The sequence below is a fragment of the Mesoplodon bidens genome, assembly GCF_964165515.1.
Source record: "Mesoplodon bidens genome assembly, chromosome: 18".
Lineage (NCBI taxonomy): Eukaryota > Metazoa > Chordata > Mammalia > Artiodactyla > Ziphiidae > Mesoplodon > Mesoplodon bidens.
The window spans coordinates 60,375,126-60,399,190 of record NC_138175.1 but is presented as its reverse complement, the minus strand read 5'-3'; the positions used below and the strand labels follow the sequence as shown (position 1 = coordinate 60,399,190).

Genomic DNA, 24,065 nt, shown 5'->3' with positions numbered 1-24,065 from the left:
TGGGTCTCAGCCTTCCTGTTCTGAGCCACCCACGTCAGTCGGTCTTTGTTTACTCATGACACAGAAGGAACGAATCCAATACGGAGGGAGAAACACAGGGAGAGACGGTGACGATGACCAGTACACAACAGTATGGGGGGTGGTGTCAGATGGTTCACACGCGATGGGGTCATCAGGGAAACAGAAGAGAGAAGGCTGACGCCCTGGCAGTTAGGAACAGAGGCTGCGACACCCAGTTACAGACATGGGCCCTGCAAGAGGGACAGGGATACCGCATTGTGAGAGAAGGCAGAGAGCACAGTGACAGGATGCTGGCTGCCAGAGCCCATGGCACCAGGGGGGCTCTGGGGCCATGGAAAGGGTGGACTCGATACAGGAACATTTTTTTGAGGCTGCTGCATGCCAGGCTGGTCTGAGTGCTGGGGCCCTGGAGAAATTGGATTGTTTTGCCCTGTAGGGCCCACAGTTGGTGTGGGGGAGAGAGCCACGTAAACATCTATAAGGATGACGTAGGGTGGAGCGTGGTGACCGCCTCCGGGAAGGCGTCAGTCATGCATTCAGCAGACATGGGTCAGGGCCTGTTGCCCTGTGTGCTGTGGATACTGAGAATAAGACATGGCCCCTGCTCTTGGAAGCTCACAGTGTCCTTGGGAAACACAGTTTCCAAGCTCTGTAAGGAGTACATATAATATGACAGGAGGCTTAAGAGGAGCAAGGGGGAGGCGCTCTGGAAGCACAGGGGGCGAGCTGAAGGCTGTCTGAGGTGGCTGGGGAGGGACACTGGAAACCTCTTGGAGGGAAGGAGAGAGGCGGGTTCCAGGCACAGGCACAAAGGCACGTTCGTGGGAAAAAGGGTGGCTTCTTCAGGAACCGCACGTTGTTCCGTGTGGCTGGTGCGTGGGAGGTGTGGCCACGGGAGACAAAGGCTGGGGGCCAGTCACGGATGACCGTGAACAGCAGGTGACGGATCTGAGGTTTATCCCGCAGGGCAGTACTTGGAAACCATCTTCACTGCACACACAGAAAAATGACAGTATTCCTACACACATAGGAAGGTAACTGGAGAGACGGCTTGGCACCCAAAGCAACTTATATCTTGGCAAACTTGTAACCCATTCAGGAAGCTTTGCTGTAGAAGGTGATGCAGTGGAGAGCTTCCCACATGGAGAGATACAATCAGATTCGGGCTGTGGAAAGAGCCTGCTGGAGGCTGGTGTGGAAAAGAAAACAATGGTGTGTATGTGTGTGTGGTGTGTGTGTATGTCTGTGATGTGTGTGATGTGTGTGTGGTGTGTGTATGTGTGTGGTCTGGGATGTGGGTCTGTGTGTGTGTGGTCTGGGATGTGTGTGGTGTGTGTGTGTACGTGGTGTGTGTAGATGTGTGGTCTGGGATGTGTGTGGTCTGGGATGTGTGTGGTGTGTGTGTGTGTGGTGTGTGTATGTGGTCTGGGATGTGTGTGGTATGTGGTATGTGTGTGGAGTGTGTATGTGTGTGGTGTGTGTATGTGGTGTGTGGGTGTGGGTGTATGTGTGTGGTGTGTGGTATGTGTGTGGTGTGTGTATTATGTGTGTGGTGTGTGTATGTACGTGGTGTGTGTAGATGTGTGGTCTGGGATGTGTGTGGTCTGTGATGTGTGTGGTCTGGGATGTGTGTGGTGTGTATATGTGTGTGGTCTGGGATGTGTGTGGTGTGTATGTGTGTGGTCTGGGATGTGTGTGGTGTGTGTATGTGTGTGGTCTGGGATGTGTGTGGTGTGTGTGTGTGGTGTATGTATGTGATGTGTGTAGATGTGTGGTCTGGGATGTGTGTGGTCTGGGATGTGTGTGGTGTGTGTGTGTGTGGTCTGGGATGTGTGTGGTGTGTGTATGTGTGTGGTCTGGGATGTGTGTGGTGTGTGTGTGTACGTGGTGTGTGTAGATGTGTGGTCTGGGATGTGTGTGGTGTGTATGTGTGTGGTCTGGGATGTGTGTGGTGTGTGTATGTGTGTGGTCTGGGATGTGTGTGGTGTGTGTGTGTGGTGTATGTACGTGATGTGTGTAGATGTGTGGTCTGTGATGTGTGTGGTCTGGGATGTGTGTGGTGTGTATGTGTGTGGTCTGGGATGTGTGTGGTGTGTGTATGTGTGTGGTCTGGGATGTGTGTGGTGTGTGTGTGTACGTGGTGTGTGTAGATGTGTGGTCTGGGATGTGTGTGGTCTGGGATGTGTGTGGTGTGTGTGTGTGTGGTCTGGGATGTGTGTGGTCTGGGATGTGTGTGTGATGAAAGCAGGAAGGGGTCAGGAAGGAGGCCCCTGCTGGAAGCCAGGTGACAGGTGATGTGGGCTTGCAGAAGGTAACAAAGGCGGAGGAGATGGAGCAGAGGTGGTTGTAGGTAGAACCAGCAGGGCTGACGACTGGCGGGATGTGGAAGGAGAAGGGAGGGAGAAACGGATGCCAGGCAGGCGGCCAGCCGTACCCTCGGGACACAGAAGATGCAATAGAGGCTGAGGGCCTGAAAAAGGCAGCCTCACAAGCTGGCCGTGGAGTCAGACATGAACAGGTGGAGGGAAACAGCACGTGTGAAGGCACAGAGGTGGGCGCGGGCAGGGGTCCCTCCTGGGCTACGCGGGAGAGGAACAGGCAAGAAGAGACGCCATGTGGGAATGTGAAGCTGGAGCCTCCCACCCCAAGCACCCAGGGACCACTGAGTCCTGAGAGCAACTTGACCCTGACTGCCTTGGCTCCGAGGACCAAGCCACATCCTCAGCTCAGCTGTCCTCTCTCTGAGATGGGCTTGAGTGGGGTATGGAGGGCAGCAGGAGCCTTCTGGAAGCTTCGCCAGATGACCTGAATAGCTTTATGTTCATCAGGGGCCTCCATCTGGGTCCCAGAATGAAGAGTTGTTCCCGGACAGCCCCAGAGTTTGCCCTTTAGCATCTGGTAATTTGGGGGGATTCATCAGTCACCCACCCCGCCCCTCCCAGCTCTTTCAGAACTCAGGTTTCTCTTCGATGCTAAGCCACTGTGGGGAGGCTTCCTCGGTCACTGCAGGACGGTGATGTGGATCCTCAGGTGAACCATGAGGGCTGAGATGTGGCTGAAGGCCTTCCCACAGTCGCTGCACTTGTAGGGCTTCTCCCCCGTGTGGAACCTCTGGTGCTCGATGAGGGATGAGCTCTGTGCAAAGGCCTTTGGACAAACCTGACACTGATAGGGCTTCTCTTCGGAGTGGATCCTCAGGTGCCGGATCAGAGCCGAGCAGTCGCTGAAGGCTCAGCCGCAGGCGTAGCACCTGTAGGGCTTCTCCCCTGTGCGGGTGAGCAGGTGCTGGGTCAGGTGGGTGCTCTGGCTGAAGGCCTTGCCGCACTCCTCGTACGCATAGGACTTCTCCCCGGTGTGGATCCTCTGGTGCTGGGTCAGGTGGGTGAGCCAGCTGAAGGCCTTCCTGCACTCCTTGCATTCGTGGGGCTTGGCCCCCATGTGGACCACCTGGTGCTGGGCCAGGTGTGCACTCCGGCTGAAGGCTTTCCCACCCTCACTGCAGGTGTGGGGCATCTTCCGAGCATGGCTCTTCTGCTGGGCCTCCAGGGCCAAGGGGCTCCGGAACGTCTTCCAACTCACCACACTTGGAGGGCTTCCTCCCCAAGTACGTGCCTGGAGGCTCTGTGCCATAACCATCCAGTGGATCCACTTTCTCTCTGGAAGGAGTCTTCTCTTGGGAGGTGAAGTCTGGCCACACGTTGGGACTGTCCTCCAAAGCACCAGCTTCACAGCCGCGCTGGTCTGTGAGGGCACCCTTGTGAGGCCCTGAAGTTTTCCTGAAATCCATCTCCTGGGTGACAGACTTGGTCCACATCTTCCCTGAGAGTCCAGCCTGCCTCTCTGAGCTGCCCTCAGGTTCGCAGGCATCACCAAAGGTGGGTCCTGGGGAAAGCTCTCCTACCAGGGTTTCAGTGGCCCTGTCCAACGGCTCTGACTCGTCCGAATTGCTCTGCTTACAGCTCGCCTCTGAGAGCTCAGATCCCAGCACCAGCCTGCAACAATCCGAACCACAGTGTCACCACTTTTTCCATACCAGGCCTCCCCTCTCTGCTGGGCCCTGGCCTCACTCTGAAAGGGGAGACGTGGGCCGCTCCTGATATTTGGCCCCATTTCCAAAGGAGAGTTTCTCATTTGGTGTCTTGGATGACGAAAGGGCACAGTGCTGTCCTCCCACACCATCAAAACCGGCGTCACACACACAGATGGCCAATAGGCACATGAAAAGATGCTCGTCATCGCTAATTATTAGAGAAATGTAAATCCAAACTACAACGAGGTATCACCTCACACCAGTCAGAATGGCCATCATCAAAAAGTCTACAACTAAGAAATGCTGGAGAGGGTGTGGAGAAGAGGGAACCTCCTACACAGTTGGTGGGAATGTAAATTGGTGCAGCCACTATGGAAAACAGGTGGAGGTTCTTCAAAAAACTAAAAATAGTGTTGCCATATGATCCTGTAATACCACTCCTGGGCAAATATCCAGACAAAACTATAATTCAAAAAGATACCCCTATGTTCATAGCAGCACTATTCATAATAGACAAGACATGGAAGCAACCTAAATGTCCATCAACAGATGAATGGATAAAGAAGATGTGGTACATATAGACAATGGAATATTACTCAGCCATAAAAAAGAACGAAATAATGCCATTTGCAGCAACATGGATGCACCTAGAGATTATCACACTAAGTGAAGTAAGTCAGAAAGAGAATGACAAATACCATACGATATCACTGGGAGTTTGGCATTAGCAGATGCAAATATTATATATAGAATGGATAAACAACAAGGTCCCACTGCATAACACAGGGAACTATATTCAATATCCTGGGATAAACCATAATGCAAAAGAATTTTAAAAAGAATGTATGGGACTTCCCTGGTGGCACAGTGGTTAAGAATCCACCTGCCAATGCAGGGGACACGGGTTTGTTCCCTGGTCCAGGAAGATCCCACATGCTGCGGAGCAACTAAGCCCGCGAGCCACAACTACTGAGCCCACGTGCCACAGCTACTGAAGCCCGTGCACCTAGAGCCTGTGCTCCGCAACAAGAGAAGCCACCGCAGTGAGAAGCCCGCGCACCACAACGAAGAGTAGCTCCTGCTCTCCACAACTAGAGAAAGCCCGCGCGTAGCAATGAAGACCCAATGCAGCCAAAAATAAATAAATAAACAAATAAATAAATTTATATATATAAAAAGAAGAATGTACACATGTGTATAATTGAATTGCTTTGCTGTACAGCAGAAATTAACACAACATTGTAAATCAACTATACTTCAATTAAAAAAAAAAAAAAGCCTGCATGACATGTTTCCATCCACCCCTCAAACCACCCACCGCAAACTCTCCATTCTTTAAGGCTCCTGATTTTGTCACAAGTGTCAGGAAGAAAACCCTGAGGTTGAATGGATCTGAAAGAGAGAGGGAGGGAGAGGGGGAGAGAGCGAGCGCGCCAGGCGCCTGTGTACCTGCTCCCTTGGGCAGGCTTGAGCTCCGTCCCCGCCACCTGGATCTGGATGCATCTGCAGATGCTCAGTAAACACCGGCTGAATGAGGGAGTCAATCCAGGATGCAGTAGACTCTACCTTGAACCCCAAGTAGACACCTGCTGCTGTGGGTGGGTGGGTGATGCCTCCACCTGGCCTCCCTGAGCCCCCGGGAAGCCTGAGGCCTGCTCTTTATAATGTGCCGTGAAGGCAGCGCATGGCTGAGCGGCAGCTGGAGATTGGCTTGTGTGCGAGGTAGAAGCATTCCTGAACGGACCTGCCCTTGACGGGTACACAGAACACCTTAGCACGCCTGACTGGACATCGTTTACTGGACAGATTCCAGGAAGTGGGGGGCGGTGTGGCCGGAATAACTGCTGGTTAAATCCACAATGGGGCCCCAGCTCTGCCGCTCGCCAGCTCCAAGGGTTGGGTAGTCTTGCCCTCGTCTGGGCCGCAGTTTCCTCATCTGCAAGAGCGGGATGCTATTCTGCTTGCCTCCCAGGGCTGCTGGCCGCCGTTAGGCTCTTGTTCTGGGCTCGGCTCCAAGTGCAACGGGTAACTCCCACTGCCGCATTTCAGCTTCATTCTGCTCTCAGAAAGGGGCACTTTGACAACTGGGTCTCAGGCAAGGAAACTTGAGGCTCAGCGGAGGGGAGGTCTTGAGTAATTGGTACAAGACCACATGATTAATTCAGAGAGGCTGAGTAGCTTGTACAAGGTCACACAGTTAGCTAGTGGCCAAGTCGGGATTTCAGCTCTAGAATCTCCTCCTCTAGACCCACAGGTGTTCCCTAAGTCCCTCAACCTCCCTAGCCACATGCTGGGTCCCGACCATCCTTTTTTCCTCTATTCCAGAAACACTGCACCACCTGCTCTTCCCAGAATGCAGCAGTGCATACCATACCCCAGGGGCCTTTGCGTCTCACCATTCCCTCTGCCTGGAGTGTGGTTCTTTCTTGCTGTTTCAGTGCCGTTTTGCATTCTCCCTGAAGACTCTCTTGACCCTACACAAGCATGGGGCCGCGCCCTCCCTCCTCCCCCGTCCGTGTCTCGGCATAGCTGACAGGGCCAAGGGAGCACAGCTGACAAGCTCTTTCAGAAAGGTTCGCTTCTCAGGGAGCAGAACACGTTTTCCTAACAGCTCCAGTTTCCATGCGTCTGATTCGTGCAGGCACCTTTTCACAGGCCGCATAGACTGCCTTGTTCACACCTCTCGATGACGCTGAGGTAAGTATTAGGACTACAATCCCCATTTTACGGACAGGGAAACTGAGGCACAAAAGAAACACACAGCCAGGAGGCGGCAGAGCAGTGGTTGGACGTACCAAGCCTCGATGATTCTCCTGAGCCCAGACTCCATGGTCTCCCTGCCTACGACCTCCGCCCTGGTTGCTGGCACACCCACCCCACCAAACGCTCCCATCAGGTGGGGCTGGGTCCTCCTGGTGTCCCATCGGGTCTCCCTGGGCCGCGACGTCTGAGTGGGTCTCTAAGCAATGGTGCCCACTCTGGCCTGGGGCAGGTCTGTCTCACCCAGATGCTGGAGGTCAGCATAGGGAGGGCTCCGAGGGGGTGCATCGGGACACACGGCGTTTCTGCCCTCTCCCCAGCCCCAGGCATCCAGCCCCCTTATCTGATAGCAGCAGCCTGGTTTTCCTTTGGGGAACTTCCCTTGCTCACCTCAGTCCCTGGGGCTTTGGTCAGTCAAAGACAAGCACAAGACCCCAACCAGCTCAGCGAAGCTCAGCTCAGCGAAGCTCAGCTCGGGGATCTTTCGCTGTTCTCCCCATGAGGTTTCTACGTTGATAAGGCACAAGCATGAGATTGCTGGGCCAACTGTGTCTCCCTTGGGGACAGAAGCTACTTAAAGATGAACCTAACGTAGGAAAACTCAACTGAGAAAGAAAGGAGAACGAGAGAACCCTGATGCCGTCACCTGAGCTCTTGATACACAGCCATGAAACCTCCCTCCTTGGCTTCTGTCAGTTTGAGCTGGGCTTTTGGTCACTGGCAGTCAAAACAGACCTGCTTACCGCAGCATGTGAGGGTTTGGGTGAGTGCCCCCAAGTGCAAACCTGTGCCCCCAGCATTCCAGTCCAGGCTTTGCCCCGTGTGCCATGGGCACCTGCCTGTCACCCCCTCACCTCTCTCGTCCAGCGTCTGAGTCAGGTCCTCCACGAGCACCACAGCCTCCTCGCCACTCTCGGGGCACTGAGCCCGCACCCAGGCCTGGATCTCGGGGGGCAGCGCGCCCAGGAACTGCTCCAGCACCAACAGCTCCAGCATCTGCTCCTTGGAGTGCGCCTTGGGCCGCAGCCACTGGCGGCACAGCTCCCGGAGCCGGGCCAGGGCCTCACGTGGGTTGGGATGCCTCCTCAGAGCAGAAGTTGTCGGAAGCGCAGACGCGCAGCCTTAGGGTGGGAGGTGTGGCCAAAGTTAGACTCCTAGACCTGAGAGAAGCTGGCCTCCTCATCCTCGACCTTCACTCGCAGAAAGTCATCCTGTTCCCAGGGCACCAGGCTCACAAGGCTCTTGGGGATGGCCACTGGGCAGCAGACCTCCAGTGAGATATGGGATGGCTGGAGCCTTGGAACTGGGTCTGCAGGAAGATCAGAACTTGGTCATCCTGTGAACTTGGGGCCCTGCCTTGTGGCTGCCGAGTAGGGCAGATGCGGGCCTGGGGCCTGTGAGATGTGACTCACTCTCACAGAGTCACAGATGATCAAAATAATCAGGGCAGCGCCCGTTTGGTGCTGAGCACCTTCCTAAATGCTTGCATCCAGTCACTCATTCAAAACTCACAACAAACTCAGGAGGTGGGGGCTTTCTCTCATTATATGGTATAAAGACAGACAGACAGGAGAAAGAGATTTGCCCAGAGTTTCCCAGATAGTGAAAGGAAGGGTGGCTGCTGAGCTACAAACCCCAGTAGCCTGAGCCCATGGCCAGTCTGCTTCAGGCCTGTGCTCCTCCCACACAGAGTGGGTCTGTCTTCCATCTCACACACAACCCACTCCCCTGGGAGCCACAGGGGCATTCCCTTACTTTACTTGCTAATTATTTTGTAGTTTCTGAGGTGAATATTTAGACAACTGATATTCAGCCTTTCTTCTTTTCTAATACATGTATTTCAGGCTATAAATTTCCCTATAAACATAGCTTTAGCTGTACACCCACAAGTTTGGTTTTGCATCTTCATTATCATTTAGTTAAAAATATTTTCTAATTTCTCTTTTGGTTTCTTCCTGAACCATGGGTTACTTAGAACTCTGCTGCTTCATTTCCGAACAATTCAGAGTTTTCTGATAGTCTTTTTATTACTGATTTCCAGATTAACTCTGTTGTGCTCAGAAAATGTGCTTTGGTCAGTTTTAATCCTTTGATATTTGCTGGTTTGAGACTTGGTTTGTGACCCAGTGTATGGTTTTGTGGTCAGTGTTCCACATACACTCAAAAATAATGCAAAGCCATCTTAGGTAAGTGACAAAAGAGGAAATAGATAAACTAGACTTCAACAAAATTAAAAACCTTTGTGATTTGCAGGACACCGTCAAGAAGGTGAAAAGAGGAATTCCCTGGCAGTCCAGTGGTTAGAAGTTGGAACTAAGATCATGCAAGCTGTGTGACAAGGCAAAAAAAAAAAAAAAAGGTGAAAAGGCAACCCGCAGAATGGGAGAAAATATTTGCAAATCATATATCCGATAAGGGACCTGTATCTAGAACAACTCCATAATAAAAAGACAAATAATCCTAAATTAAAGAATGGGCAAAGGATTTGACTAGATATTTCCCCAAAGAAGATATACAAATGGCCAACAAGCACATGAAAAGATGATCGACATCATCGGCTACCACAGAATTACAAATCAAAAGCACAAGGAGATATCACTTTACACCTGCTAGGATGTAATACTCAAAATAACAGATAACAATTGTTGGCACTGAAGCCATGACCTTGGGCACAGGGAGAAGTGAACACGAATACAACAAGATCTCAATCCTGAAACCTTTCAGTGGCAGCTGGTGATTTCTGGCAAAGCTGTGCTCTAGCCCCTAACTCCACTGTAAAGCTTACTTGGGCCTCTTGCAACCTTGCCTTTGCCATTATCCCAATTCCTGAATTCCTTTGTCCCTGTTAGTCTCTTGTCCTAAAATCCCCCTCTGCACCTGAGCAATTTCTCCTAGTTCTCCAGGCCCCACTTTAGCTGTCATCTTCTCCAAGAGCCGTCCCAGCACCTGGGAGCAGGCTGAGTATCCTTCTGAGTGCCCCGGGTCATTCTCCCCCAGCTCTGTGCTCTAACCTTGTTTCCCCAGAGAGACTGGGCATGCTGGAGCCGCAGTGCCTATATAGCAAGTGCACAGTGAACAGGTGCTGAGAAAACGGAGGGACCAGGAAAGGCGGAGTTTGAGGCAGGGAATCATTGTTCAGAGGAGGGGGAACAGGGTGGCAGGACTGACAATAAATACAGAGACAGTTTCCAAGCTCCCTTGTGTACCCCTGAAACTGCTGTTTTGGAAAATCCCTGAGGACAGTCTCTGAGACACAGGGACGTGAACCATGATCAGCTCACCCCCAACGTGCTGACCTCACATCAGGTCGAGGTCCCCTGTCCACAGCTGCTTAACCCACTTAGGAGAGCAGTTCTTTCATTTCTTGCTCCGTCCTGTACCCGTCCTGACAACAGGCCTGGCACACAGCAGGCATGCAGTACGTGCCCAATCTGATGATTCCACAGCCCCTGCCAGGCTTAAGTGCACAGAAGGTGCTAGTGGGCATCAATGCAGCTGGGTGGCTGCAGGTCACATAATTTCAGCTGCAGACAAACTCTCTGTCACATACTTGGTAAACTCCCTGCAAATCATCCAAATATAGTCCCCCTGACAAATCCCAGGCAATCCCATAGTTACATGCATACACCCTACCTCAGGCATAGTCTGTCAGTCATATCCCAAAATATACCCCTGCACCCAAACTTTCTCAGTGTCACTCATAGTCAGTCCAATAAACACAGGAGCTCACAGCATCGCCAGTCGTTCATAATCATCAGTCACTGTCTCAGCCAGTCACATACACAGACTCTCGGTTACGCCTGAAATCAGTCAGTCACAGACACACCCTCTCACGCACAACAACACACAACCCTCGGACAAAATCTCAAACAACTTCTTTGTCAGTCGCACACTTGTCAGGTCAGTCAGACATCCTATCAGCCGACCACACGCTCCCAGCCTGTCAGTCAGAAACACAGCAAAACGAGTCAGACACAGAAACACAACCACACACACACACACATACAACTGGTCAGTCAGCCGGTCCCGCACTGGAACAGAGTTCCACACTCGGTCTGTCCGTCTGTCGGTCCACGCGCGGCTCGGGGTCAGCCCCTCGCTCCCCATCTGCGCGTGTCGGTCCCACACATCTCGCTTAGACCACCGCAGGCGTTCGCCGCCTCGAGGTTTCCCGTAGTTTCTCTCCGGCAATCCGGGGGGAACCCCACCCAGACCCACCTGACCCGCTGGCGCGCGGGCGGACGCTTCCGGGAGGCGACGCGGCGGCGCTGGAGTAAGGAGTCCGCGCGCCAGCTGAGACCACAGCTCCCAGAATGCGCCGCGTCTCAGGCGCCCCGGCTCGTGCGACTGCACGCCCACCTGGACTACAATTCCCAGAAGGCGCCGCGTCGCCCACCCCCAGCAGCCCGGGGCCACGCCGGGAGCTGTAGTCCGGCCAGGTGCGTGGGCCGTGGGGACAGCGGCCGTGACTTTGTGGGGCAGTGGTGGCAGTGTGTGGATGATCCGGCCGGAGGGTGTGCGGGAGGCGGAACCGTGCATGGTGCGTGGGGGGTGAGAGGTGTGAGGGGCGTGTGAGGAGATGAGAGGTGTGGGGGGGGTGTGAGCAGGTGAGAGGTGTGAGGGGGGGTGTGAGGTGAGGGGTGTGTGAGGAGGTGAGGTGTGAGGGGTGTGGATGCTGTGGGAAGGTGTGTATCATGTATGGAATGTGTGTGACACACTGCAACCATGTGGTCACAGTGCCTCTTTACCTGGTCCTCTTTCCATTTTCTTTCCCCTTTAAAATTTTTTACCATTTTTCTGGAGCTGTAATTCACATACCTTCAGTTCACCCTTCTAAAGTGTACAATTCAGTGGTTTTTAGTATCTTTACAAGGCTGTGCAACCATCAGCACTATCTATGTCCAGAACACTTTTATCACCCCCAAAAGAAACCCCATGCCCATTAGCAGTCACTCCCTACTCCCCCTGACACCCACCAATCTGCCTCCTGCCTCTGGGGATTTGTCTGTTCTGGATATTTTATGTAAACGGTCCCTTTGCATTTCCTGACCACCGGTAGGCACACCATGGGCACCGAAATCCAAGGAATCCTTCACTTTCCCCAACAAAGACCCGTCTCACCCATCAAGTGCTGGGCTTTGGCCTGTGGGTGGCGCTGGTGGCCTTCATTTCTTTGGGTCTTCTTGGCCTTCTTTGTGGTCCTCTTCACTTCTGTTGTCAAAAGCACAGCCCCACGCTGCCCACCCCCAATAATCATGACAATAAACCACATCTGCACTGAGCCCCGTTTGCACGCCAGGCGATCACTGAGCCCAGTCAGCTCATCCAGATGGTCAGCTCTGCCCACGACCCTCTCCCTTTTTGCACCACCAGAGGCTTTCTCTCTGGCAGCTCTTGCTTCCCACCCTCCAGCCCTGCCCTCTCCACCAAGCCCAGCTTCACGTCACTGATGTCTTGCGGCACCTGCCTTGATACCTCCCTGCCTCCACGCCTCACTTGCCTCCCACCAGTGAAGGGACCCCCGGAGTTTCCTGGTTCCTATTCTATCACTTCTGTGAACCGTCATGTCCTTCTTCCTATTATACACATGGGTGCAGTTGGCTCTGCTAACTGGTCTGGTTTGTGTCTAAAGAGGCTGTATTAGTTTCCTATCACTACTGTAACAAATTACCACAAATGCAGTGGCTCATAACAACAAAAATCTCTTCTCTTAGGTTTCTGGAGGTCAGAAGCCTAAAATGGGTCTCACTGGGCTAAAATCACCATGTTGGCGTTTGTGTTCCTTCTGGAGGCTCTCGGGGAGAAATCCATTTCCTTGCCTCTTCCGCCTTCTAGAGGCTCCCCTCGTTCCTGTTCTGTGCACCCGCCTCGCCGTCATTCCATCCCCTTCTCTGACTGACCCTCCTGCATCTCTTTTTCACTTATGAGGACCCTTGTGATTACGCTGGACTCACCTGGTAATCCAGGATACTTTCCCCACCTGCAAATTCCCTTTTGCCATGTAAGGTAACATACTCACAAGTTCTGAGGATTAGGATGTGGACAACTTGGGGGGCGGGGGAGGCATTATTTTGCCTATTACAGACTCTAATTTCATTGGTCTGGGTTTGGCCTGGGCATCCAGACTTTTTTTTTTTTTTGGCCACACCATGCGGCATGCAGGATCTTAGTTCCCCGACCAGGGATCGAACCTGTGCCCCCTGCAGTGGAAGCATGGAGTCTTAACCACTGGACTGCCAGGGAAGTCCCCATCCAGACTTTTAAAAATTTCCAGATGATTCTAATGTACAGGCAAGGCTGAGAGCCACTGGCTAAGAAACAGCATAATGCAGTAGGAAGCAAAGGCTATGGAGAGGGACCCAGCTGATTTCAATTCCCAGTTCTGCCTCTTAACTCTTTTATGGGCAAATGACTTCATTTATCCGGCCTTCTACTTCCTTCTCTGTAACACGGAGATAATAAACCCTCTCCTCTTCCCAGATGATCATGACGCCCTCTCCTTCTCCATGTCCATGGTGGGAGGCAAAGTTGTACCTGCTCAGACACAGCCACACACTTAGGCTCACACAGACATACAGACCCACATAAAGACACACAGACACACAAAAACACAACTTGCATCCAGGATATATAAAGAACTCTTACAGCAAAGTCCCTAAATAACCCAATTTAAAAATGGGCAGGGAATTCCCTGGTGGGCCAGTGGTTAGGACGGCTGAGGGCCCAGGTTCCATCGCTGGTAGGGAAAATCTTAGTTTCTGTGCTCCATCGCTGGTGGGGAAAATCTGTGGCTTCTGCAAGCCACACAGTGTGTCTACATAAATAAATAAAATAATAATGGGCAAAGACAGTAACATTTACCCAAGGAAAACATGCAAATGGCCAATAAGCACATGAATGGATGCTCAACATCCTCTGTCATCAGGGAATTGCAAATCGAAGCCACACGGTGATGCCACTTCACACCCAAGAGGCTGGCTATGATCTGAAAGACAGGTAACAAGTGTTGGTGAGGATGTGGAGAAATAGGAACCCTCATACATTGCTGGTGGAAATGTAAAACGATGCAGCCTCTGTGGAAAACAGTTGGAGAAATGAAAACGTACATCCACACAAAATCTTATACAGAAATGTTCGCAGTAACATTGTTCAAAGAGGTAAGGGAGAAGCCAGGATATAAAGAAGGTCTTTTTGCTGGAAAAACAAACAAACGAACAACAAAACATGTAGTCGAACATCAAAAGATTACTGCTAATCGCAAAGAACAGACACCTCAAGTTAATAACGTTCGTGCTTTTCTATGTATTGGAAGATGCAAGAGTCTGGGTTCAGTGAAATTATTCCTTAGACATGTATCTTAACTATCCAGGGCCAGTATCCAAAGCACAGAATGGATAACATTCTGTGTTATCCACAGAATGCTTCCTGTTTTTCTCCATCCTGAATTCCCCTCAGGGCTCACTGTCCGGAGGCATGCACTGGCTGATGGCTTGATCTTTGTCTACTGGAATGGCAGGCAACATTCCCTGTCCACAAACCACAGGGTGGTCTGGGGGACCCCCCAGTAGTTGTTTTGTATTCAGTGTCTCACTGGCTCACTCATGCATTCCCCATATGTGCCAGGAGATAGGGACACAGAGAGTGGACATGTGCTAATGGGGCTCCTGGCCCAGGGGGGGCTCTGAACAAAGACACAGGCAAAAGCAACACAAGGGATGTGCTGCCAGGGTGGGGGGGCCCCGAGGAGGCCACGGGCCTCTGACTTGCTCAGGGAGTCACCCTGGAGCTGATGCTGAGGACAGGAAACCAGAACAAGCTGGGCTGCCTAAGGAACCGGAAGGAGGTAGGTTTGGTCACCGCAAGCTGCCTGGGGGATGAGGAGAAATGAGCCTGGAAAAGCGGGCCACGGTGGGGAAGTGCAGGGGCTTTGAGGCTGGGCTTGAGGTTGGTTCTTACCTTGGTGGCCACAGGGAAGCCCTGAGCAAAGTTGTACAGGAAGTGAAAGGCCCCCGCCTGTGACGGGAACAAGCTCGTGGCTTCCAGCAGGCATTTCACCAACGACGTCTGGATTGAGCAAGGGCTGCCCAGTTCCCACGCTGCCTTTGCCTTGAGTGGGTCAAATGGTTCGACTGCTTCTTCAGATGGGACCCAATCCTCCTCTTGTCTCCCAATTCTCAAGGGGGCTTTATGTTCCAGCACCACCTCCTCACAGGGAACATGTCTGGGTGTCCACTGAAAGGGATGGGTGGACTTCCACTACACTCTCCTTATCTGCTACATCTAATATTTCCATCCTGAACAGTGAATGGCTTCCAGCTGGCCTTGGGCAAGCAGTTTAACCTCTCAGAATCTCAGCTCTAAGTGGGGATAGAAGTGCCTGCATCCCAGGGCCGCTGACAGGATGAGATAGGGACAACACTTGCAAAGTGCTCACACAGTGTGGGCGCCTTACACCGGCATCACCGTCGCAGCTGATTTCAACAAAGTCTTCATGCTGAAGCTGAGGAGCGACACACAGTTTTTAAAGAGCTGGACTTGGTGACACCACGTTTCAGCACACAGAGCTTCCTTTTTTGGGGGGTGGGGTGGGAAACAAAAAACCACATGGCCCGAGTTAATGCAAGGCACAAAGGACTAAAAAAAAAAATACCTTTTTTTAAATAGTTTTTTTTCTCGTTTGTTTTTTAATTACACTTTTCCCTTGGCGAAAACTTTGAAACGAGCTGTTCCAGGCCTGCTGAGAGGAAGACCATTCACACCTGTGGATCTTTCCTACCAGAGGGTGGGCACCCGTGGGAACCTACACATGGGGGAGGATTGGGGGTGGCTGTGACTCCCCTTGAAGTTCACGGAGAAGCATCTCCAGAGGACAGGTCCCAGGCCCGTGCCCAGCTTTCTCACCAGACCAGGTTACCCTGCGTGGAGAAGTGCATTAAGTGCAACAGTGGCTGCTCTGTACCAGCCCCAAGTTCCTGACGCTCCCAGGGCCCTCTCAGGCTGGGGGGACAACACACCCAGGACGGACAGGTCTCCGCCGCATCTGGCACGTCCGCAGTTCACTGACGCATGAGAACCAAACGATCAGGGAGGGTTTGCTGACACCCGCTGTGTTCGCGTGGTCTCCCCCTACCCCCCCGCCAAGGGACCTGCTCTGGCGGAAGGCCCCACCGCACTCCCCGCACGCGTAGGGCCGCTCGTCCATGTGCGCCCTCAGGTGCTTGTCTAGGGTCCAGCTTGGCATGCACTCGGTGCAGGCAAAGGGCCGCTCACCCCCGTGGATGCACCGGCGCTGGGCCGGGACGAGCCCGCGCTGAAGGCGCGCCCGCACTCCAGGCACGGGAACAGCTTCTCACCCGCGTGGGTCCTCTGGACCTTCCCACGCTCCTCGCACGCGTGGGGCTTCCGTCTGCCGGGACTCGGCGGACAGCCCACAAGGCACGCGTTCTCGCCAAACGTACCTCCCCACCCACCGCGCGCCGGCGCGTCCTCCCCAGCGTCGACTCCTAGAGGGAGACTGTGGTCCGGAAAAGAGCCGAAGGCTTCCACGCACACGCCCTCTCCCGGATCCAGGGCTGAAATGCACGCGACGCCCTCTTGGCGAACATGGTTCGCGCGAGCTTGCGCCCGTGCCCGCGTGTCCTGATGCTCGGTGAGGAAGGCGAGCCTGGGGAAGCCTCCTGCGAAGCTCCGCTCGGGGCTCTGCTCCCGCCGGCTGCGCGTCCCCGCTGCCGCCTGGCCTCTGTGCTCTGTGGCTTCACGATGGCGTGTGCCCTGGCAGCCCCCGCGTCACCTGCCCTGGCAGCCCCCGCGTCACCTGCCCTGGACCCTGCCCTCTGTCGGCAGCTCGGGACCCAGGCTCTGATTCTGAAATGTAAGCAAGGAACGTGCTCAAGCCGCGACCTGAACGTGCACTGCCGATCTGCGCGGGGACACAGCCCCAGCGGCCTGACTTGGACAACAGAACGAGCTGCTGGCCCGGACCTGCGGCCTCGAGCAGAGGCTCCCGCATCTGAGGAAGGGCACCCACCGCAGAGCACGTACCAAAATTCCAGACTCCCAGAAGGAACGCAGGTGCCCAGTATAAACCATGTTGTTGGTACCCACGGTTCAGGCGCAGTGAGCCGCTGTTACCATTTAGGGAGTGGTGAGAACCCCACACTCCCGAAATCCAAGTTCAGACACCAGCCAAAGGCCAGCCTGGCAGCAGGCCCTCCCAAGGACGGCAGCCTCAGACCTGCTGTGTTAACCTTTTTCTGCACAGCGAGGAAGGAAAACGGTAGAAGGGAACAGAGAAAGGCATGGGCCAAGGCCACCGAGAGCCATCCCCTCGGTCAGATGCCATGAGGGGCACAGCCACGCCCTCACCGGACCAGGGCCTGGCCAGCGGAGTGGAGAACAGGCACTCAAACACAAACTTGTATGTATGTGAATGTTCCCAACAGCCAAAACGTGGAAACAGCCCAACTCTCTGTGAACTGAAGACTGCATGAATAAAATGTGGTCTATCCATGCGATGGAATATTATTCAGCCACAAAAAATAAAGGACTGATAATATGCTACGATGTTGATGAACTTTGAAAGCATTATGCTAAGTGAAAGAAGCCAGATACAGAGGCACAAAGCAGATTAGTGGTTGTCAGGGGCTGGGGAGACTGACTGCTTAATGAGTAAGGGGTTTGGCTCTTTTCTGTTGGGTGTACACCCCACCTCCTTGCCCCAGGAGGAGAAATAAACTCATCTGAAACATGGTGACTATAGTTATAATACTGCATTGTATACTTGAAATGTCCTAAGACAGTTTATCTTAAGTGTTCTCACCACGGTGAAAAAACGGTAACTCTGGGCTTCCCTGGTGGCACAGTGGTTAAGAATCCGCCTGCCGGGCTTCCCTGGTGGCGCACTGGTTGAGAGTCCGCCTGCCGATGCAGGGGACACGGGTTCGTGCCCCGGTCCGGGAGGATCCCACATGCCGCGGAGCGGCTGGGCCCGTGAGCCATGGCCGCTGAGCCTGCGTGTCTGGAGCCTGTGCTCCACAACGGGAGAGGCCACAGCAGTGAGAGGCCCGCGTACTGCAAAAAAAAAAAAAAAAAAAAGAATCCGCCTGCCAATGCAGGAGACACGGGTTTGAGCTCTGGTCCGGGAAGATCCCACATGCCGCGGAGCAACTAAGCCCGTGTGCCACAACTACTGAGCCTGTGCTCTAGAGCCCGTGAGCCACAACTACTGAGCCTGTGCTCTAGAGCCTTCGAGCCACAGCTACTGAAGCCCGCGCGCCTAGAGCCCGTGCTCTGCAACAACAGAAGCCACCGCAATGAGAACCCGCGCACAGCAACGAAGACCCAATGCAGCCATAAATAAAAAAATAAATTTATAAAAAACAAAAAAACCCCGGTAACTCTGAATCAATAGCTTGATTGTGGTAATCATTTCACAATGTATACGTATGTCAAAATACAACCTTGTACACCTTAAATATATATAACCTTTATTTGTCAATTACACCTCAGTAAAGCTGGGAGAAAAAAAAAAGAAATTTAATTTAAAAAATGATTAGATAGAGAGACCTTCCTTCACTTACCTGGACCTCTCGGGACGTCTCTCTCCACAGTCCACGGGTCTTCCCACTGCTCCAGCTTGGAGATCACGTCTGGTTTGGAATCAGGAAGTCCTGTCCATGGTGACAAAGGAGGAGGGGTTTGCTACAAGTCAGTCAGGCCCCAAGAGGCTGAACAGTAGTGCAGTGTGTGCCCCGAGGCATGGGAAAGCCCTCTCCCTGGTGATTCAGGGAGAGGCATCCAGTCTGTACAAAGGGGACCCAGCTGGGGACACAGAGCAAGGACACATCTGGGTGTGAGTGACTGGGCACGAGGCAGGGGATGAACACACACACACACACACACACACATGCACACTCACACAGAGCATCCTGTGCGTTGGGCCCAGCAACCCCCATTCCTCCCTTGTGAAGCCCATGGCCACGTCCTTGAATGTCACTGGCTCTGAAACATCCACACGCATTGGCTCAGCCAGGGGCTATGTCTGACAGGGGTCAGCCCCATGGGAAACAGCAGGATGTGAACACCCTGTTGTCATGGGGGGACTCACGCTAAGTGGCCCAAGCCAAGAGTTGGTGAAGTTATCACCTTGATACTGGGTGCTGTGATCCCACTTGAATATTTGTGTCTCTCCCAAAGTCCTATGTTAAAGCCTTAACCCCCAATGTAAAGGTATTTGGAGGTGGGGCCGCTGGGGGTGATTAGTTTTAGATCCGGTCATGAGCCTGGGTGTTGGCTGGTAAACAGTGTGGCCACAGAGAACCCCATGTCCCACATCTTCCCAGGGTCAGGGTTTCTCCCAAGGTGCCCTCGATTAGTGACAGAGTCACTGAGCTCCACCCTGGGGTGAAGAGAGGAGGAGGAAGAGGAGGGAGAGGAGGAGGAAGAGGAGGGAGAGGAGGAGGTTGGCCCTGCCCCAGGACCCACCCTCCCCGGGGTCTGCAGCTCCAGTTCAGCTCGCAGGTGAAGTGGCGCAGAAGCAGAAATGGAAATGGGTGTGCCTGCTGAGAACACTGGCATTTTGGAGACTCACGTGGACGGCATCTGCCAGGAATGTGGTGTCCTGGGCCTCAGGCTTATGGTCCTTGATCCTCCCCTGAGAGGGAGGAGCTGGGGGAGGGCAGGGGAGGGGCTTGAGGGAGGCCAGATCTGCCCGCAGACCCCAGGGACTGCAGCCCCAAAGTCCCCTCACCCAGAAGCCCTGCCAGCCAGTGGCCCCTTTCCCAGGGACCCTGGCCCTCCCAGTCCAGACCCTCCCACAGGCGTTTGCTGCTGTGCTGCCTGCCCTCGGCCTACTCCCTCCTGTTCGCCCTCCAGGGCTCACAGAGCCACAGCCCCCAACGTTTGCTGTGCGCCAGGCGTGCTGTGGGAACCTTCCGTCAGCTTGCTTGACCCTCACTCAGCCCCCACGAGTGAGGCAACACCACCTGCCCCATTTGACAGGAAGGAAACAGGCATCAAGAGGGGAAGACGCCTGAGTTCACGTGGACAGATGCGGCGATCTGTGCCCCTGGAATTAGTCTGGGGATGCGGCACACCACCTCGGCTCTGGTGCAGGGGTCTGCACAGCCACCATGGATCCAGGGTGACCCAGGGAAGATGTATGCTTGGACCAGGAAGTCCTGGGCCTCTGGCCCCATATCCCTGCTCTGGGCCTGTTTCCTCGCAGGTACAGCAGGGACAGTCTCCGGGAGGATGGACAGCATATTATGCTGTGAAAAGTCTTTGTGAAATGAAACACAACACGGGAACAACGCACAGGGCCTTTGCTGCCCAAGGCCACACCGCCTTTACACCCTGCATCCCCATGTGGCTCCTAGGCTGGGCAAGGGGTCATGGGGCTCAGGGCTCCATAGGGGCTTCCCTGGTGGCACAGGGGTTAAGAGTCCACCTGCCAATGCAGGGGACACGGGTTCATGCCCCGGTCCAGGAAGATCCCACATGCCGCGGAGCGGCTGGGCCCATGAGCCATGGCCGCTGAGCCTGCGCGTCCGGAGCCTGTGCTCCGCAACGGGAGAGGCCACAGCAGTGAGAGGCCCGCGTACCGCAAAAAAAAAAGTGGGGGGGTCATGGGGCTCAGGGCTCCATAGAAAGCAGCCCTCTGACTTGATGCTTGGGGGCTCGGCCTCAGACCCTGCCTCTAAAACTGTCCCTGAGCCTAGGCTGAGTCCCTGAGCTGCAGCCCCATGCCACCCCCAGCCTGTGAGCTTCTCAAAGGCTCTCTGTGCCACACTGGCCCAGTTCCTTAATGTGGGGACAATCAGGTACTGTCACTACCCTCTGTTATACAGGTGGGGGAAAACGGGGGCACAGAAGAGTTAAATCTAAGGTTGTGAAGCAGTAGGTGGGGATTTGAAACAAGGCAGTCAGACGAGTCTGTGCCTTCCAAACGGTAATTTTTAAAAAGAGAGATATCAGGGCTCAGCTCAATGAGTTCTGAGCAATGCACACACCTGTGTAACCATCGTCCAGATCAAGCTCTAGAAGGATGGAATTTGGCAGCCATCAGCCCCATGTGGCTCCTGAGCAGTAGGAACGCAGGTGGTGTGACTGAGAAACTAGATTTGTGATTTTTAAGTTTATTTCTTTTTTTTTTTTTTTTGCGGTAGGCGGGCCTCTCACTGCTGTGGCCTCTCCCCCTGCGGAGCACAGGCTCCGGACACGCAGGCCCAGCGCCATGGCTCACGGGCCCAGCCGCTCCGCGGCATGCGGGATCCTCCCAGACCGGGGCACGAACCCGTGTCCCCTGCATCGGCAGGCGGACTCCCAACCACTGCGCCACCAGGGAAGCCCTAAGTTTATTTCTTTAATTCAGATTTCAATATGTACAACGTGGCTCAAAGATACCAGTTGGAAAGTCCAGCCCTGGGGCGTTTCGGCACCATGGACGGACCCCTCCTGGCTCCCTTCCAGGCAATGCCCTCCCCAGCTAGGAGGTGGTTACTGCTGGGATTTCTGACGGCGCATGAGTTGTGCCTATTCTTGAACTTCGTACAAAGTGAATGATATGCTGTGTAACAGTCTGAAGTCTCAGCTCCAAGCTCTCTCAGGCCTATGGGTAACAGCAGCAGAAGGCACATTTCAGGATCCCTTGTTACAGGGACGGGTGGGGACGAAGTGGAGCTACCAGGGGGGCGAGTACTCAAGAGGGCTGAAACTCATAGTCCCAGCTGTCTTGAATTCAGGTCCTGACAGACACTCCCAGGAGGGAACGGCTGACTGAGGCCTTCTGACCCTCCCCACAGGGGTGAGAGTGGTGGGTGAGCAGATCCCTGGGGCCCAGGGCGCCCTTCCTCCTGGTGTCATTGCTAAGCTGGGGACAGCGAGCGAGGTGGGTAAGTGGAGTCTGTCAGATCTAGGATCAAACCCGCCGTCACCACTCCCTGATGGGTGACCTTGGGCAGCTCAATTCCCCTGGGGCCTCAGTTTTCTATCTGTAAAATGGGGTAATAATACCTTTTGTGGGAAGCTGTTTGTTCATTCATTAACAAGTACTCCACAGACTGGGCACCACATCATGAAATTTACAGTCTGTGATGAATGGGAACAAGTGTAAAGTGTTCAAATGTGGTAAGAGATAAAAGCGTAATGTGGGTTTGGGCGGCCAGGGAAGGCCTCTGAATAGCTAAGCTTATACCCTATTGAGTGGCCGGTGGGGTGGAGGAGGAGAATGATGGGCAAAGGGAGAGCCATAGGGGAGGCCTGGAAAACAGGTAGAAGTCAGGTCGTGCAGGGCCTGGAAGGCATGGAAAGAAGTGTGAACTTGTTTCAAGTCAGGGGTCAGCAAACGCGGCCCCGTTGCCTGGTTTTGTGTGGTCTGTGAGCTAAGAATAGTTTTTACATTTTTAAGTGGCTGGTGGGGGGGGGAAAGGTGAAAAGAAGACAAATGTTACATGAAAGTCAGATTTCAGTGTCCATCACCAAAGTCGTGGATTACGTCAGGAAAAAAGAAAAGAGCGTGGATGTGTGTTTTCTCTCTCGTTAGATAAGAACCTATACGACATCCTTACTTTTGCCTCTGGGACTGCAAAGCTCAAAATCCTTGCTATCTGGTGCTTCACAGGGAGAGTTTGCTGACCCTGCTCTTATGACTTGGGCAGTGACACAGGGTTTAAGGGGAGGGGTGGCCTCACCATTCAGGGTTAAAAACCCCTCCAGTCTTACGTGGAGAGAGATGGAAGGGGCAAAGGGTGGCAGAGACCTGTGAGGAGGTGGTGGTCTGGACTAGGCTGAGGAAGGCAAGGAGAAGGGCATGTTTTGAGGGAGATCTGGTTTCTGAAAAATGTCCAGCCCTGTGACCACCACCCTGCCGCCTGCCTCACCTGGTGCCTTGGGCTCCATCAACTGCCATTCTGCTCCATCTCTGGGCTGCTTGGCCTCACCAGATACATGACAGTGGTCTTAGTCTCAGGCTGAGGAGCCAGGCTGTAGGTGACACTGGCAGGGATGGATTCCTGTCCCCAGAGTCTACTTCTCACACAGCAGTGGGGCTCCAAGCTTCTGGCTTGAACCTTGGGGCCCAGGGCTGGGATTCTCGTAAATGAAGTACTGCTGGCTGAGCACAGGCAGCAGGGAGTGGGTGTGGCCACAGCCATACACATGGGCTCCCCAATTGCCTCAGTCCCCCGAATTGAGAACCAACTGCCTCAGTCCCCCGAATTGAGAACATATGTCCACACACAAACCTGTGTGTGAATGTTCACAGCAGCGATGCTTGAGTTAACAAACTGGTCTATTTCCATACGATAGAATATTATTCAACTACAAAAATGAAGTAAATACTGATACACAGCACAACATGAATGAACTTGGAAAACATTACTTCCAGTGAGAAAAGCACACACACAAAAGCACATATTGTAGGACCCCATTTATATGAAATGTCCAGAACAGAGGCAGAAGGTAGATTAATGGTTGCCAGGGGCTGGGGAGGAGGTGAACGGGGGAGTGGTGGCTACGGGTTCAGGGCATATAGGCACACACCTGAGGTCACACCTGCATACACAGGCGGTGTCACACATGCGGGGTCGCGCTCGGATGCACAACTGAGGTCTCAACTGCCAGCACAGGTCGCTCCCCCACCCCCACCCCCTGGCGCGCATCACCGCCTCTTCTCTCCCCTCCCCCACAGCCCGGCCGCCCCTGTCCACGCCCCTTGGGCCCCACCGCCTGCACACACGGGCCTCCCCGTTCCTCACACTCGCACCGCCAACACGCTGGGACCGCGGACTCACCACAGAGTGAGATGGCGCCCCTACTCTCCCGCATGCCGCCCTGTGCAGGCTCGCTTAAGGCCACTTCCGCCCAGCGCCGGTGGTTGGGGACTTCATCTCCCAGCGGGCCCCGCGCGCTCCGTGCCTGGAAACAGCCGGCATAGGGTGAAGGCCCTTCTGGGAAATGAAGTCCAAGTGCACCGCCAAGGAAAGAGCGTGGGGACGTGTCAGTCCGTCTTCCCCGGGGGGGTTGGAGGACTGGACATACAGTGACAGGCACAGTTTCCTGTGTCCTTTTAGATATGCAACGTATGTACTTTTTTCCTCTTCCTCCTCACACATATACATGTATAAGTATTAATGGAAGAAATTTTCATGTATTGAGGTACGGGGAAGTCATTCTGGCTTGTACACGATTTAACTTTACTTTTACGCTAACTAAAACTTAAGCCTGTTTGCAGCCTATCACACACACATTGTATATC

General features: G+C 53.7%; 1 pseudogene across 1 annotated transcript; it reads right to left on the bottom strand.

Annotated features, from left to right (window-relative positions):
* Nucleotides 1–4,860: 4,860 nt before the first annotated feature.
* On the bottom strand, nucleotides 4,861–23,797 carry LOC308606611 (zinc finger and SCAN domain-containing protein 22-like; annotated as a pseudogene). The gene is made up of 4 exons (XR_014017934.1): nucleotides 23,602–23,797; nucleotides 18,391–18,480; nucleotides 7,666–8,120; nucleotides 4,861–6,107 (listed from the first exon to the last, which is right to left on the bottom strand). The product of XR_014017934.1 is annotated as a zinc finger and SCAN domain-containing protein 22-like (transcript).
* Between the last annotated feature and the right edge of the window lie 268 nt (nucleotides 23,798–24,065).